This window comes from Anopheles gambiae, chromosome 3, assembly GCF_943734735.2.
Source record: "Anopheles gambiae chromosome 3, idAnoGambNW_F1_1, whole genome shotgun sequence".
Lineage (NCBI taxonomy): Eukaryota > Metazoa > Arthropoda > Insecta > Diptera > Culicidae > Anopheles > Anopheles gambiae.
The window spans coordinates 87817208-87832745 of record NC_064602.1 but is presented as its reverse complement, the minus strand read 5'-3'; the positions used below and the strand labels follow the sequence as shown (position 1 = coordinate 87832745).

Below are 15538 nucleotides of genomic sequence, written 5' to 3'. Positions count from 1 at the left end.
AACTGACAAAAACAAGTAAAACCTAAATTCCAAAATCCCTTCACACACACACACAGATTGGAACTGGCTTTCCAAGCGAAGGCTCGTGTTCGTTGTACCGAAGGAGGTGACGCTGCTGCTGTTGTTGTCTAGTGAAAACGCGAAGAAAGTTGAACAGCTGGGTGTAATGCAAAAACAAAAAACTTCGTAGGAGAAAAGAAAAACAAAGTGCAAGCAAACAAAACAAACCACTTCGATCATTCAGAAAGGAAGGAAGGGAAGGAAAACAACCAAACTGTGGCCGAGGGGCTCGCAGGTGCTGTAAAGTGTAGCTCGCGCTGAAGAAAATTAACATCTCCATTACAACAGTGAGGCGCAAGTGTGTAGAAAAAAGATTTGCCTATCCACAAAGCCCAACCAACCAACCAACCAAAGTGTATCCTCCTCTTCGATAGACCTTGCCGTTGCACGCTCGGTGACGTCCTGTGACTAGCCTCTCCACACGTTGTCAAAACCTTGGTGACAAACCTACCCAAAACCTCGTGTCTCTCTGTTTGTGTGTGTCTCTGCTTGTTTTTAGTTTATTCCTCTTCTTTCTCCTCTTCAGTGGACAAATCGGTTACGTTAATCGGTGTTCCGTTTCGTGCGACCTGTTTTGTATGTGTGTGTGTGTGTGTGTGCTCTCCGCGGCGTGTGCTGTTTGTACTTCTTGTCTTTGTCGTAGAAGTAGAGAAGCACGTTGGCCGTACGTATATTTACCCGTAGGTGCCGTACACCTTACTTGGTGCATACCCTTCTTTCATTGCATCGTACCGCTATTCCCTCGCGTAAGGGTGCTGGAAAAAAAAAAACAAAAAAGGGTTAGATATAAGAGACGAGAAAAGCAAAACAACACTCATCCAACAAATATTGGTTACTGCTGGTTGAAATACAAAGACAGCAGATAGGTTAGTGGGAGCTGTTGCTTTGTACCGGGTGGGAGATGTTGGGTGCAAGTGTCAAATCTATCACTTTTCCGCAGAGCGCTGTTTGTTGCTGGTGGAAGAGTCATGCTGATAGAAGCTGATCAGAATGATATTTTGTACCTGGAAGAAACGAATTATGCTTTGAAAGCCTTCAGTAGAATTAGTCGAACATTTTTTTTCTTACATTACCTGAAGTTGGCAGAAAAATACTAGTCAGTATACTAAAGGAAGCAGTACAAGTTAAACTCACCATCTTCCTCTATCATGACAGGGAAGATGGTTTCCAAATATTTTATATTTCAAAACCCCATATCAATCTTAATTAAAGGGCAAATCTTAGTCGACAAATACTAACTATTACTCGACACTATTTGCCTTAACTATTACTTATTTTATGTTGGTTTTACATTGATACGAGTAGTCAATTTGCTCGTTTTACTTGTTGCTTAAAGGAATCCAACCGAGTGAAGTACTAAAAACTAAGGATCTTAGCATACTTAGTTTACTTCGAAAATATTTCAAATTTCAAACAGTGGGATTTTATTCTTTCCTTGGTGTATTCTTTAAGAAAGACTGTTGTTAAGAGTTAAGAGTTGTTAAGATTCTTCCAGGGCAACGACTAATTTACTAAGACACTATATAACAGATTTGTCTCTCTATTTTGAGATAGTTTCACATTTAATCGACTTGTCAATTTAATCGTTTTGCTTGTTGCCTAAAGGAATGTAACCGAATGAAGTAGTAAACACTAAGGATCTTAGTGTACTTAGGAATACTTAGAAAATATTTTAAAATTAAAACATGAAAATGTGGGATTTAGGTCTTGGCGTATTCATCAAGGAAGAATGTTTCCGTTTAAGAGTTGATTAGAAAATGCCCGCCAGAGCATCTTCTAATTTACTAAGATACTATATAACATATTTGTCTCTCTATTTTGTGTTGGTTTCGCATTGAATCGACTTATCAATTTGTTTGTTTTATTGGTTGGGTTGGATCCATTTACAATACTATATACTAATGAACTTAGTATACTTAGGAATACTCAGACAATATTTCAAATCTCAAACTTGCAAACGTGGAAATTAACTGTTATTTTGGTGTATTAATCAAGGAAGACGGTTGTTGTTTAAGATGTGATCAGAAAATATCCAGCAGGACATCTACTAATCTACTAAGACAATTTATAACATACTTGCTAATATTAATCATCTCACCACCCTATTATTGGATCATTTTCCTGACTCAAGTGATCCACTAATTATAGCTGATGTTGAGAAGTGGGTTTGAATTACCACCAGAGCCACCCTTCCCCAAATATACACTAAGACACTATTTTACATAATTTCTACAAGCATCATTTGCAAATGCGAACGCACAAAACTATCTCTAGAAACCAGACCCCCCCCTCCCCCCCCCCCCCCCCTTTGGTATCTCTTTCGACAAATCTCGCCGACCGTTTTCAGTCATCTTCCGGTTTTTTTTTTGCGCGGGGAGGTAGCTAGGCTCCAGTGACCATATATATGTGTGATCGGTTCGTGTTCGTGTGTACGTGTCCGTGTGTGTGAGCAATGCTGCAGAGAGTTCGGGCCGACAGTGTGCGCGGTCAGTGTTTGCTCTGTTATATTGTTACACCCAAGTGTGCATAACGCCGCCGAAGGAAAAGTGCTTTTCACCTGCACCAATTAGCCCGATTTTTTTTTCTTCTTCTGCTGAGGCCTCCAGTTTTCCCATTGTCCCTCTCTCGTGCACAAGCATGTGAGTGTGTCCGTGCGTGTGTGTGTGTGTGCCTTTGCTGGAAAGCAAAACAACGTTCGGGTTGGCACGATAAATGCCGCGCAGACTGCGCGGAATGGCATGGAATGCAAAAAAATAAGCCTCTGGAACTGCCCCGGCCAAACGTTGCTTAGGAGAGCATAACGCACGAGCGGCAGAGAGGGGCTGCTACTAAGGTTTCCTTCGGTTCGAGACTGTCCAGCGATGATGGTAAGTGATTGGGTTTGGGAAGTTCGTTATTAAATGCTTAAAGTGTTTACCATGATTGGCGTTTGGCGTGGTTTTTTGTTTTGCGTTAACGATGGCACTATTTCTGATAATTAAATTTTCCCTTAAAAAACGGTAAACATCTCTATCGGCAAGGAATGCCATGGGAGCTATTTAGTTGTGCGCGAAATGGGTGATACAAATATTTTTTTTAATTTAATAGCCATGTTTGTAGAGGGAAAAACAATCGAAAGGAATGCTTTTTTAATTTGAATATTCATCAACACGGTTTGAAGTTTAGCGGTATTGGCTATTTTACTCGCTTTTCATTCAAAGAGAGGAATCCGTAAGAGCTGCAGAAAGCAGCGAGAAAGGAAAGCTGGATCTGTGCAGCGCTGGAATGCCATTTTTGCTATTTTTCTTCCGTTCCGCTCCGAGAAAACGGAATCGGCCAACAGCTCGCAGAGCCCGCCTGGGATTAAACCCGCGCCTGGAATGTGTGTACACATTGTAAAAGTGTGCGTTCCCATGCGGCTACTTCGGGGACAGGACTGGATGGGCCCACGATCGTCTCCAGCTGCTGAAACCGTGTGGAGGCTGGTTTGAACTCCTTCGGCACGGAAAAAACAAACTCAGTAGATAGATAGTAACGGAGCACGCTGTGCACAACGCGCGCATAGAAAGCACACCGTGTGCGTTACACGCTGGCGTCAAAATTAGACAACCTATCTCCCCCCACACACACACACTCGACCGTCGCGCAAGCAGATCGAGATGATGCAATCGCAAAACCGTTCGCAAACAGCCGTGCACGGAAAGGAAGCGGCAAGGCGGCTCATTTTCACCCACCCCAAAAAGCACGCAAGAAGAGACGGAATGGGGGGGAGCAGGAGGAGGATGTCCCATGTCAAGATTCTCCGTTTTTCCGGACGAAAAACATATCCGGGCCCACGGTATCCGGAAAGCGAGAGAAAGAGCCTAATGCTATAATTAAGCAACAAGACACTCGTCGCGCTCTTTCGCTATTTTTGCCACCCCCTCCGCTCTGCCCCAGTCGGCCAGCTCGCGTCGTTCCCCCGTGTGGGGCCACTCTGTCATGCATAATTAAGGCCGTGTGTCCTCTACCCGCACCGCTTTCGCATCTTACTTCAAACAGGTTAAATTTCTGCGACGCTTGCGCGGGGAGGTTCGTCACTTGTTGCGCGCCCTGGTCGCAGAAGTCGTTTGTTTGTTTGTCCACCGCTCGCGCGCTGGCTGTGGGATATTGCGGGCGGCGCGTATTGTGAGCATAAATATAACCGCCCGTTTGAGGTTCCCATGTGAAAGAGGAAAGGAAGAAACAACAACAGCAGCAGCAGCAGCAGAAAAAGTGCGTCTCTACACGGCCGGGCAGGCAGAGCAAGCAAAAAGGGAGCAAAACAGCACACACAAACAGCAAACCCCACCCCATCAGCCGGCCCAGCGTGGCGTGGCGGACAATGGTCTAATGTCCAACTGCTGTGGTGCTTGAGGTGATGGTCCCTTAAAAGCAAAAAAAAAAAAACAAGACAACGGACGCCGGCATGGCGACTCGAGGAGATTGCAAATTTTGCTGCACGCTGACAGGAGCACATTCAGGCCATATTTGTATCGTGGGAATCGGCTCGTCTTTCTCCCGCGCGGCCAGGCGGGTGGCAAAAGAAGTCGTCCGGTCCGCGTTCGGTCGGTGGTTGAGGTGTCCCGTTTTTTGCGGTCCCTTTCGGACAAAACTGATAGTTACCTTTCGGATGCCGGCACGACACCGCTCTGGGCCCGCTTTGAAGTGCTGCTGCTGGTGCGAGTGTTTCGTTGTGCTATTTTTGTTTTATTTTTTTCGTTACTTCAGTTTTCGGGAGAAGGATGATGCTGATCGGCGCACCATAAATGTATCGCTTTAGAAAGGTGTGCATGCGGGAGACCGGCGGCAGCACCACTGCCAAGTGCGATGATGATATAATCTACTACAATTGCACATGGCGGACCCAGTTTGAATGGCTCCCCCATCGAAAAAGCTCCAAGGTTAAGAAAGCAGCATCTCTCTGTAGGTGTGTGCGAGTGGACAAAAAAAACTGTCACAAAAGAGGTGCCTAGCAGCAGCAAACGATAATATTTGCCCAGCCTCTCTCTGTGTTGTTTATTCTGTCACCGTGCAAAGGCGTCACACAATATCTGTGCGGAGGCATCACTGTATCTCTTGTAAGCACATGCCTGGATGACGTAGGAAGGAGCCTACAACCTCCTCTTCGAAAAAAGGCCGTACTGTGTACCGAAACCGAGGGAGAAAGGCAGAGGCATCTTTTTTTCGCAATCGATGGCAGAAGGCTTCTTGAGATGAAATACAGAGAAAAAAAAAATAAACGATTGCATCAAAAGCCTTCGCGCTACTGATCCTTTCAATCGATGTCGCTCGGGCGGCGGTTCGTCGCCTGGAGCTAATTTTTGGACGAGGCACCTCTCCTATTGAAAGCTTTGACCAGCTTCTCTTCCATTGCAATGGCGCAGTGTCGGTAGTGTACTATTAATGTATCCTCAATGATGATTGTTGTTGGCAAAGTTCGTCTCTTGCTTCTTTTTCTGTTGGGGTTAGGTTTTAGCAAACGCACACAGTGTACCAGTGTCACTGGAGATATTTCGGCGGGGTCTTATCGCCGAGGGTCAACAGCAACAGCTGTGTACTTGATCTTTTGCGATGGGCGTAAAAGTTCAAAAATCGAACGGGTTTCGTTTACTGCCAACTTGACTTTTCTAGCAATGTGCTGTGCTGTTGGTGGCACTAAATATGTGTGATTTCTGTGTGTGTTTGTGAACGAAGACGACGACGCAATTTTAATGCCCAACGCAAGTGTAGGAGATTAGCGTGACAAGCGGCAATGTTGTTAGTACAGCGAACGTTGTTAGTACATGCCTCTGCTTGATTTTCGACATCAAAACTCACTGAAACACACACACAAACACACACACATACACATTTGAACAAGCTGATCGAAGATCGTACGCTTCGAGATGATCTTCACCATCATCGCACAGTCGGGCAAAACATTTAATTCCATTCGGCCGAGACTTTGGGCCAAGATCTGAAGAAGAGGGAGGACGAATCTGCCGTGGGGCGGTCTGGCGCTTCCCGTCACCCGCCCTTGTCCCGTGTCCCGTGTGTACTCATCTCCCAATAGCCCCAAGCCCCAAGAAGATGATGTCGTGATCAGAGAGTGAAGATCACACCGACGACGACGACGACGACTCCCCCGGCAGCCGAGTTTGGGGCGATCTGTTTGGAGTGATTGGGGGGGTATTGCTTTTGCCCGCGTCGCTTGTTACACTGCGTAACGAGAGCACGCTCTCCAAGCTCCGCTCGCGTGTGTGGGGGTATGCGCAAGTTGAGCTGCTCATTGAACGCTCAAAACATGGAATAGAAACAACGAAGAAGTAAAATAAAAAAAAATAACCTACGTATAGGTCGGCTAAAAGGGAAACCCTCGACATCAGCCACCACAGACATTCCGATTGCGTAATTGCCTAATGTGTGAATTAGGTTAGTAAAGCGTTTCGCGAGGGGGGAGTTGCCTTCACGGTGCATGGCGGGCATGACGCTGGACGAGGGGGGGAACTGTGGCATCAATCGAAAAAGCAAATGTCACATTCTACCAGCTATATGTTAGAATTTTTCCATCCCTCCAAGTGAAGATCACCGGCTGCTGGACCGGTTATACGGGCCAGAATCGCGCGGTAACTCACGCCGGTGCTGCTGCTAATCGCTAAGATGTCATGAGTCATCTGTCCCCGACCTTGTATATGATAGTGCGAGGAGACCCGAAACCGCTTCGAAGTTTCGAAGTAGAATTGAGATAGACGTTGAGAAATGCAAAGACAGATTATAGCATTCGATAGAGGGGAATTCAAATCCGTGGCTAAAAATAGGCGCCGATGACTTGATCGAAGGAAGGACAGGTCTATCTAAAAAGGGAGTTAATATTTCGGAATATTAATAAAAAGAACCACCAGGTGCCAGCAGAGATGCCTGTGCGCTTGTTTGTGGTGCCTGATGGGGTTTTAAAACTCCAATGAAACCAGTCAATCCCCACCATGGAGGAGCATCGGGGGAAAAACCTGTTGCCGGGCAAGTTTCGTGCGCGTACATCATGTGCCGTGGAGCCAAATGCGTTCGCGGGTGAAGATGCGCAACAACATTTGGCATTTGGCGCAGAGCAATAGAGAGATTGTGGCTCTCCAACCACTCACATACATACAGCTCTCGTCCGTGTGTGTGTGTGTGTGTCCATCGACTACCTTGGGTCGGTGTGCCGAGGAAGATCACGACCACCAGTCTACTAGGACGACCCTGTTTGGAAATGAGGCGCTGGGGCTGCTAGATGGTGGAGACATCTTCCGAGGTGTATCTCCCCTTCCCGAGGGGTTCCATCTTCAGTGATCGACGATGGCGACGAAGACATTGGCACCTATTGAACCCGGCGGGGGGAGGTTGTAGAAGGTGCAAGGAGAAGTTACTGGTTTTCGATCGTTCTCGATCCACCAGCACACTAATACACCCGAGAGATTGTGGAATTTGAATTTCCACATTTACATAAACGCGCTCCACTACGCGGTGTCTTGAGGTTGAATTGAGCATTGATTTAGTATTGATTAGATGGATTTGTGTGTGTGTGTGTGTGTGTGTGTGTGTGTTTGTGCGTACGAATAGTTAGAGTTTTAATACTCGTGAGCAACTCGTTGGATCGATAGACACAACGACATCTTTGAATTCCCCATTAGTACTAAAACGGTTCGCCACATCATGGTAGGCTACCACTGACAGCTACTACAAGACGAGCTGTCAAAGCGTTGTTTACATAGATCTGATCTGCCTTCGGTGACAGTTGCCTGGTGAAAAGTAGTCATTTTTGCAGACATTAAAGCTGCGGCAAGGGTTTATGCGAATAAGTCACACACATACGCGCGCGCAAACCATCACACAATCCGTAACTAAACCCACCCACCCTCAGACCGCCACCACTCCGCCGCCACTATCGATCCAAACAGTGATTTGCAAGCGTGCACCCGAGACCACAACACATCTCCCGCCGTCCCGCAGCCGGCTCGAAACGACCTTCAAGCGGCCATTATTGCGTGACATCGAACCCGGGCTTGAGCTCAAAGTGGCCCATTTTTCCCCCGCTGCTTGTGTGTGTGTGTTTGTGTGCAAGCGGCACCCCCTGGGAGCCACGGTGTAAGCGGTGTCACGCTACCGTTTGACGCCGTTCCAGGATGTTATACAACCCTCGCCCCTCTCTGTGTCTGTTGCTCGTGTTTTTTCCCTCATTTTTGCAACCATTGAAGACAAGACGACGACGTCACCTTCCCTTCTTCACCCCCCGGTGTCGGTAGTGTCTTTCACTTTACACACACACACAGTGCACACATTTCATTGCACTTTTCCTGCATCGTAGTTTACAACACAAGGAGGAGGAGTAGAAGCTTCCCAACTCCAAGGCAACACAGATTTGGCTTTAGAGTATTTTTGCTCTTTTTTTTGTTGTTGGATGAGTTTTTACTTTTCCCATCAAAACCGTTCGTAAAGGGGAACTCCCTCCCTCCCCTTGCGCAGTGCAAAATTGACAGCGAACAGTGTGGGCCAACTGCGAACATTTCCCGAACTACTATTACACTACCAGAGGCAGGCACCACACACAGGGAGGAGGAGCGTACCTGGCAAACACCAACCGGGGCCAATTTTGTTGCCCCGCAGAGCACGAGTATTCATTTCATCCCGGAGCAAGCACCACCGGGAGCGTTGTTTAGTGTCTTGTGTCGCGTCCTCCCGCCGGGTTTTTAACGATGCGCCTGCTCTAGCCGAACTACCAATTTTAAACGGTTTTCTGAAGAAGTCGCGGCAGCGCGGGAAGAGATCACATAACTCCGATGCGTTCGATGCAATTGAAGAGATGCAAGAAGCAATCCATATAATTCCCACACGGTTTTCGGTCCGGATTCTAGGAAGCCGCTGTGGAGCATTTTCCCTGCTCCTTTTTGGTTTTCTTGGGACGATCCAACAACGCGGGGTGGCATCGATGGCTTTTACGCAACCGATTTTGGAGTGCATTTTTACAACCCCACTCGGTTAGAGTTTAACGCGCGGGAGGCTTAAACATGCTACACAGTCAGTGTTGTACCGTGGGATGAATACCTTTTTACACGGTATTAATGTTTTGGAGTTTTGCCAGGTTTTTACCCGGGTAAATATTGGGTATTTTCGAATGCATCGAATTTTGAATGGAATTTTAATTTTTGCCAATTATATTAAAAATATTTCTCGAAAGTTTACATAGAATAGACATTTCCATATTCTTATACGTAATTTGGGCAAGTAAATGATATCTTTACCTAAATGCGTTGCATATATCATGATTCAATAAAATTAACAAATTCTAAAATACTAAATGCACACTAAAAATACGTTTATACTGGTTCTCTTTACAAAAGCCAAGCCGTATTGCTCATATAAAACAAGAATGCCTATGATAACACGTATTTTCATAGGTAGAACAAACTTTTTCGATCTGCGGGCCATAATTGTAACAAAATCGTCTTGGCGGGCCACATGACAATGATGGTCGACTTGATGTAATGATGAACTTTCAACAGATGGTGTATACATATCAACTGACGCTATCCACGAGCATTCGTAGAATTTAGATATGGCACCTATGATTCATTGCACGACCCAACGTTCATCAGTAGGTGTGAAAAAGCATAATCGACTCCGACCCGATGGTACGAGTTCAGTTCGGGTATTGAACCTACTTTTACCCGACCTAACCCGAACTCGCTGCGCAGGGTTTATGGTGTATTGTACCCTCCAGGTCGTTTAGGGATGGCAACACTAATACAAGTGCTTAGACGCTCTCAGTTAGAAGTAGTAGCACTGATGTTTTTTTTATGTTCTTCATTTAAGATATATTCTACAGGAATCATTTAAACTTCGTGCATCCATGCTTGTTAACATGTCCACTATTATTTCAAATTTCCTTTGGATGCCGTTCTATCGTAGCCATGTTATAGATACCAATTACGTCCATTATGGGGTTTTACCGGGAAAATACCCGTGAATTTGTTTCCCCAAATTTGAAAATACCCTTTTTGGTACATCCCTGTACACAGTACACAGCCGCGTTTTATGTCGCAGGAGCTAGCGCAAGCGTGCGTCGCTCGTCGTGTAAACGGACGCTCTGCTGTTTGATTTAATATTATTAAGCTTTACGGCCCACAAGGCGGTGCAATAAAATTGACGACAAATTTTACACCGGGCGCGAGTGTGTACTGTGAAAAATAAAACACATCATCCTGCGGCAGTAGTGTAGTAAAGCCATCAACTTATGCCGTCGCTTTATTCCTTTTAAAACCTTCCATGTTGGTCGGTACACTGCCCGTGCAAGCGTTATGGTGCGTTCTTTATGACGCATGCAACGCACCAACGGAACGCTTTGTAAGGCGCTTACTTAAAAATCTTCTCGGTGATTTAAACCCATTGATGCTTTAACCACCGCGCCACCGGGGTCAATTCCTCGGGGGATCCTTCCTGCATTCGGTGGTGAGTCAGTGTGTTGTGTGCGGCAATTGACGGGTGTAAGTCGATACGCACTTACAATGCGACCCCAGGTGCACAGTGCAGCAGGCAGAGGGATTGGATTGTAATGAATATGTTTCCAGCGCTCGCGCCCCGTGCCATAATGGTCGTCGACATAAGTGCCCCTTGCTCCTCTGGGGGACCTTGTGCGTATTTTGTGCATGTCGTTTCGTTTAGTGAAAGAAGAACTGGAACGTATTTTATGGATTAAAATCACTTTTGTTAACGGTGATTTATTTATGTTGTGCTGTGGGTGCTTTCAGGGTGGTGCACCTTTACACTATCCTTACCTTGTGGGAGGGTGGTTGCTTGTTATTATGATTTTATTTTTTAAGTAGGTCAAAGTGTTGTTAAATTATATCACCTTTAATTGAATGATTGCCTTAACAGTCTGCCAAATGGCTATAATCCGTAGCTCCGTGTGTTTTGCTGGTTCTAAGCCCTCTTTTACAACAACAACGCTCCATAACCTATTTCTCCTTGATAACGACTGTGTGACCCCACTCCCGGACAGGACCGCTTATTTAGTATCTACAAAATTACGCTTAAATTTAAACTTCTTCCCTCAAAACCACACCCAATCATTCTGCACACGCGTGGTAAGCACTTGCTAGCCGTGCCGATCAATCATGTCAAACCGTGTGGAGCGAGCCCCCCCCCCCCACCACAATCGGTACGCCGAAAGAAAGTGCCAATTTGCGTAAATATTATGCGTACAAATTAAAGGGGCACACATCGAAAACGATTGCACACTACTCCACGCAACACAACACCCAATTCTGCCTGCGAGGTCGCGCGTCCGCCAAGCCAAGAAAATGCGTTGAAAAAACAAATTTTTAAATCCAAACCATACGAAACCGAAATGACACCGTCGTCCATCCATCCCACATCGGTTTTGGGTTTGATGTTTGCACCTGCTTCTCCTCCACCGCCGCAAATTCTATGGTGCACCATCCCCCCTCGAAGGTGGGAAATTGGAGCCACCGGATTGGGAATTGTTTTGCCCAGGCCGGTTGCGCGCGCTTGCGCCTGGCGGTGGTGGTACCGTTTTATGTGGTGCAGTAGCGGCAGTTTGTGGAGCAGCGGCAGCTGCAACACACCGGCGCTTATGTAAGCCGTCCAGCCGCACACCACCAGGCAAAGAAGAAGGCAAACAGATGCAAACCAAAACCATGTCTCTCAGTGCCATGTCATGTGAAAGTGACAGCATAGAGAGCGGTGCTGGTGGTGGTTTGTCGGCAAGAGGGAGAAATTATTGCGCATAGAGACACACACACACAAGCACACACAAGCACACAGACAGGTACAATTCTGGTTCGATTATGCTGCCAGTTTATATTGGGGCTGTCCAAGGCAGCAAGTGCACATCGCCAAGCCTAATTGGAGCGTACGATTTTCTCCGCACAGCCGTCGATCAATTAAACCTTCCACCTGCTCTAATGCAGGCCAGCTGCTGGTGGTGGTGGTGTTTGCGGTGGAGGGGCAAAAGGGTTTGTTTGGAGGTGTCTGCTTTGCGTAAGATCGGAACCTTTTATGCGCACTATCTTTGGGCTAAATCTTCGATTTGCTGATAAGAGCAAACCAAAACCCTCCCACCTGAACCTCCTAGTTGCGTTTCACACGCAGTACAAAACGGTGCCTCTAAAACCATCATCAATCTTGTTTTTTGTTTTGTTCTCTCTCTCTCTCTTTTTGACGGATCGGTGATCGCATTCGCAATCTGCATACTAATTATGCTAAGGTCCTTCTTACAGTTTGCTAGACCTATTGACCTATATCCTATACGTATGCTAGTGTGTTTGTGTATGTCAGCTAACGATGATGCCGGCCTGTGTATCGTGAAGTGCTGCTACTACCGCTGCTGCTTCAGCTAATCGATCTCCGCAATCTAATCTCCGAGGTGGCATCTGCCGCACCGCACGCATTTTCCTTGACCATCCGAGAACCATGCCAGTCTGCAAAATGGATGAGAAATGAGTTACGCTTGACCTTAATGGGGGGAATGGTTACGCATTTTCGTTAACAAGAAGAGGCTGATGGCTGAAGGTTTTCCCATCGTAAAACGGCAATACTTGCCCCCCGGGGTTGTTGTTGCTGTACGGCAAAGACCTAGCATACAAAGTTGCTCTAAAGATGCTTTTTTGTGTGTTGACACCCGCTGTTCGTGTTGTGTCGGAAGTACTGTCAGTTTGAAAAAGCAGGGAAAGTGGTGGTGCACTTAACTTAATGTACCGATTGATTTGAAAGGGTACAGCGATACAGCACGTCCTGTGGCAATACAGCTCATTGTGTGTGTGTTTGCTTGCGGTACACTACCTTGATAATGGATTGATAACAACTCCTCCACCGTCCAGCTCCTACTGCACAACACTTTGTTCGCTCGCGGTGAAAGACTCCCCGGCGGAACTGTTTGCCAGTATCGCAAGCATACGGTTGACGGTCGCCGGTTCGGTGTGGTTCTGTGCCAGCCAGGCTATGCCAACGATCATGCCAAACACTGCGCCGAACAGAATCACCAGCAGCCCGAGCAGCGGTATCAGCACACAGCACAGACTGCAAACGAAACCCCGAAAAAACATTATTATTTGCGCTATTCTCACACAACGACATTGCTTACCTTCCAACACAGCAAATCGGTGTGTTGTAGCACGAGGCACAACAGTAGCAACACGACTTGACGCACTCTCCCATCGGACTGCCGGTGCTGCTCGGTTCGATTCTACCCGCAAAATCATTCCTTCCATCCGCGGCCCTAAAAAAGAATCGCCTAAAACTCTCACTCGTTCACTAGCAGCATCGAGTCGCTCTAGCTACGCACAAACACACACTGTGCACTAAACGTCAAACGGGGTCTGTGTGACTGGCGGCCTACTGCAATTTGGAACGTGCGACGCGCAATGCTAACGCGCTCTGTTTACCTTCTTATCGCCTTGATAACGCACACATTGCTCTACTCCGATGTGATGAAACCGTTACCATCCCCAACCTCCAGGGGTTTGCTTCTGCGTGTGTGTGTTTTTGATTAGAATCCCGTCAGCTGGTGCTGCTGGTATTTGGAGAGGGAGGCTTCTTGGAGCACCGTGTGCGTCTGTCCACAGTGTTTTGTTTTGTAAACATACACACACACACATCTGGTTCTGGCTTTGTAATTAGCTCACTTTTAGGTGCATTCCGTCCATTTAGGTGTGTACTCCACACGGTTGTGGTGTGATCAGCGGAAGAGGAAGGTAGAGCACAAGAGAGGCGATAGGTGTATCATCTTTCGGTAGAATGATGTACGTCTTGAAGTACCTTGTTAGGGAGCGTCGTGATGCACACACTTTTTTCTTGTTGTTGTTGCCGCTTTTTACCGCTTTCGAGAGGGAAACGTGCAGCCACACGTGACAATTAGGAGAAGCTTTTGTGAAGTGGCTGTGTCAGCGCGCAGACACTAGAGAACGTTGCTTGTGTGTTTGTAATACAAAGGGTTGCGGGTTAAGGCGGGTCATGGCAGGGGGTTTGGTGTTAAAATGTGTTTCTCTTCCTGATACAATAATACAGAAAAATAATTATGTAGTATTTAATTAACTTAAATTGTTAATACGTTTATGAACATGTTGTGTTAGTAGAACTCAGTAGTGTTTAGACACTAAAGAACGTATTTTGTACAAACAAATGTGTAAATAAAATTGCAATCATTCCAGCATAGGTATTGGAACTTTATTAAGTAAACAAAACAAACAAGAATCAAAATTAGTTTTAATTGATTAGTTACTTACTTACTTACTTACTTACACCTGTTTCCAGCTACGTTCGAATCGCAAACCGCCTGCTTCGAATCGCATGCCACTACGATCGAATGCGTGCATCCACAGTTGAATCACGTGCCAGTACTGATGAATCGCGTTCCACTATGGTCGAATCATATGCCACTACGATCGAATCGTGTGCCGCTACCATTGGATTTCTGAAAGCAAGAGCATAGTAAACTGTTTGTTTACGTTTGAAAGCTGTTTCTTTCTTCGCCGACGGCATTTCGTTTGTAAAATACTAATAAAAGGGAATTATTCTCTGATTATAGGCTAACCCCACGAATATTGGTTGAAACCATGGATTTTACCATCAACAACGAACACCGAATATTAGTTGAAAACAAGGATTTTACCATCAACAAGGGACCACGATATTCGTTGATAACAAGGATTTTACGTGTAATCAGTGAAAATTACCTTTTATTAAAATTTTACAAACGAATTGCCATTGGCGAAGAAAGAAGCAGCTTTCAAACGCAAACAAACAGTTTTCTATGCCCTACCTTTCAGAAATGCAATGGTACCGCTACCATTCGATCACGATTCGATCGTAGTGGCATATGATTCGACCATAGTGGAACGCGATTCATCCGTAGTGGCACGCGATTCAACTGTGGATGCACGCATTCGATCGTAGTGGCATGCGATTCGAAGCAGGCGGTTTGCGATTCGATGCAAATGGCACGAGATTCGAACGTAGATGGAAACAGGTGTACTTATCCGGTGCTACAGCCGCTTTGTGATTTTGGTCTACCTCAGGAGTGCCCAAACCCGCAGACGGTCTCACGCCTTCCTCTGCCAATCCGTACCACGCCTCCTTTATCCTTGTGGACGGCCTAAAAAGGCTTACTACAAAAACACTAGAGATAACCGTAAAGCTCAGATAGCTCGTCGTTATAATGGCTCCTCCACTGTTCTTCGACACATACAGGGCCAAGTATCCTTCTGAGCATCTTCCTCTCGCACGTGGCTAAGAGGGTTTAGGACAGTGTCCATGTCTCAGAAGCGTATGTGAGTACCGGTACTATATAGGTACTATATAGTCCCAGCTTCGCCCGTCACGACATGTTTTTTTTTTTTGAGGAGAACTGATTTCTCAGACTATAGAATGACCGGTTGGTAGCCAGCATCCTTGCGCGCAACTCAGTTTCCATGCTGTTGTCGTTGCTGACCTTTGACCCGAGATA

At 46.2% G+C, this 15538-nt stretch overlaps 1 protein-coding gene across 6 annotated transcripts in view; it reads left to right on the top strand.

Moving 5' to 3' along the window:
• Nucleotides 1–15538, top strand: part of LOC133393396 (probable serine/threonine-protein kinase DDB_G0277071) — an 86773-nt gene that overhangs the window by 526 nt on the left and 70709 nt on the right. The window lies entirely within an intron of this gene.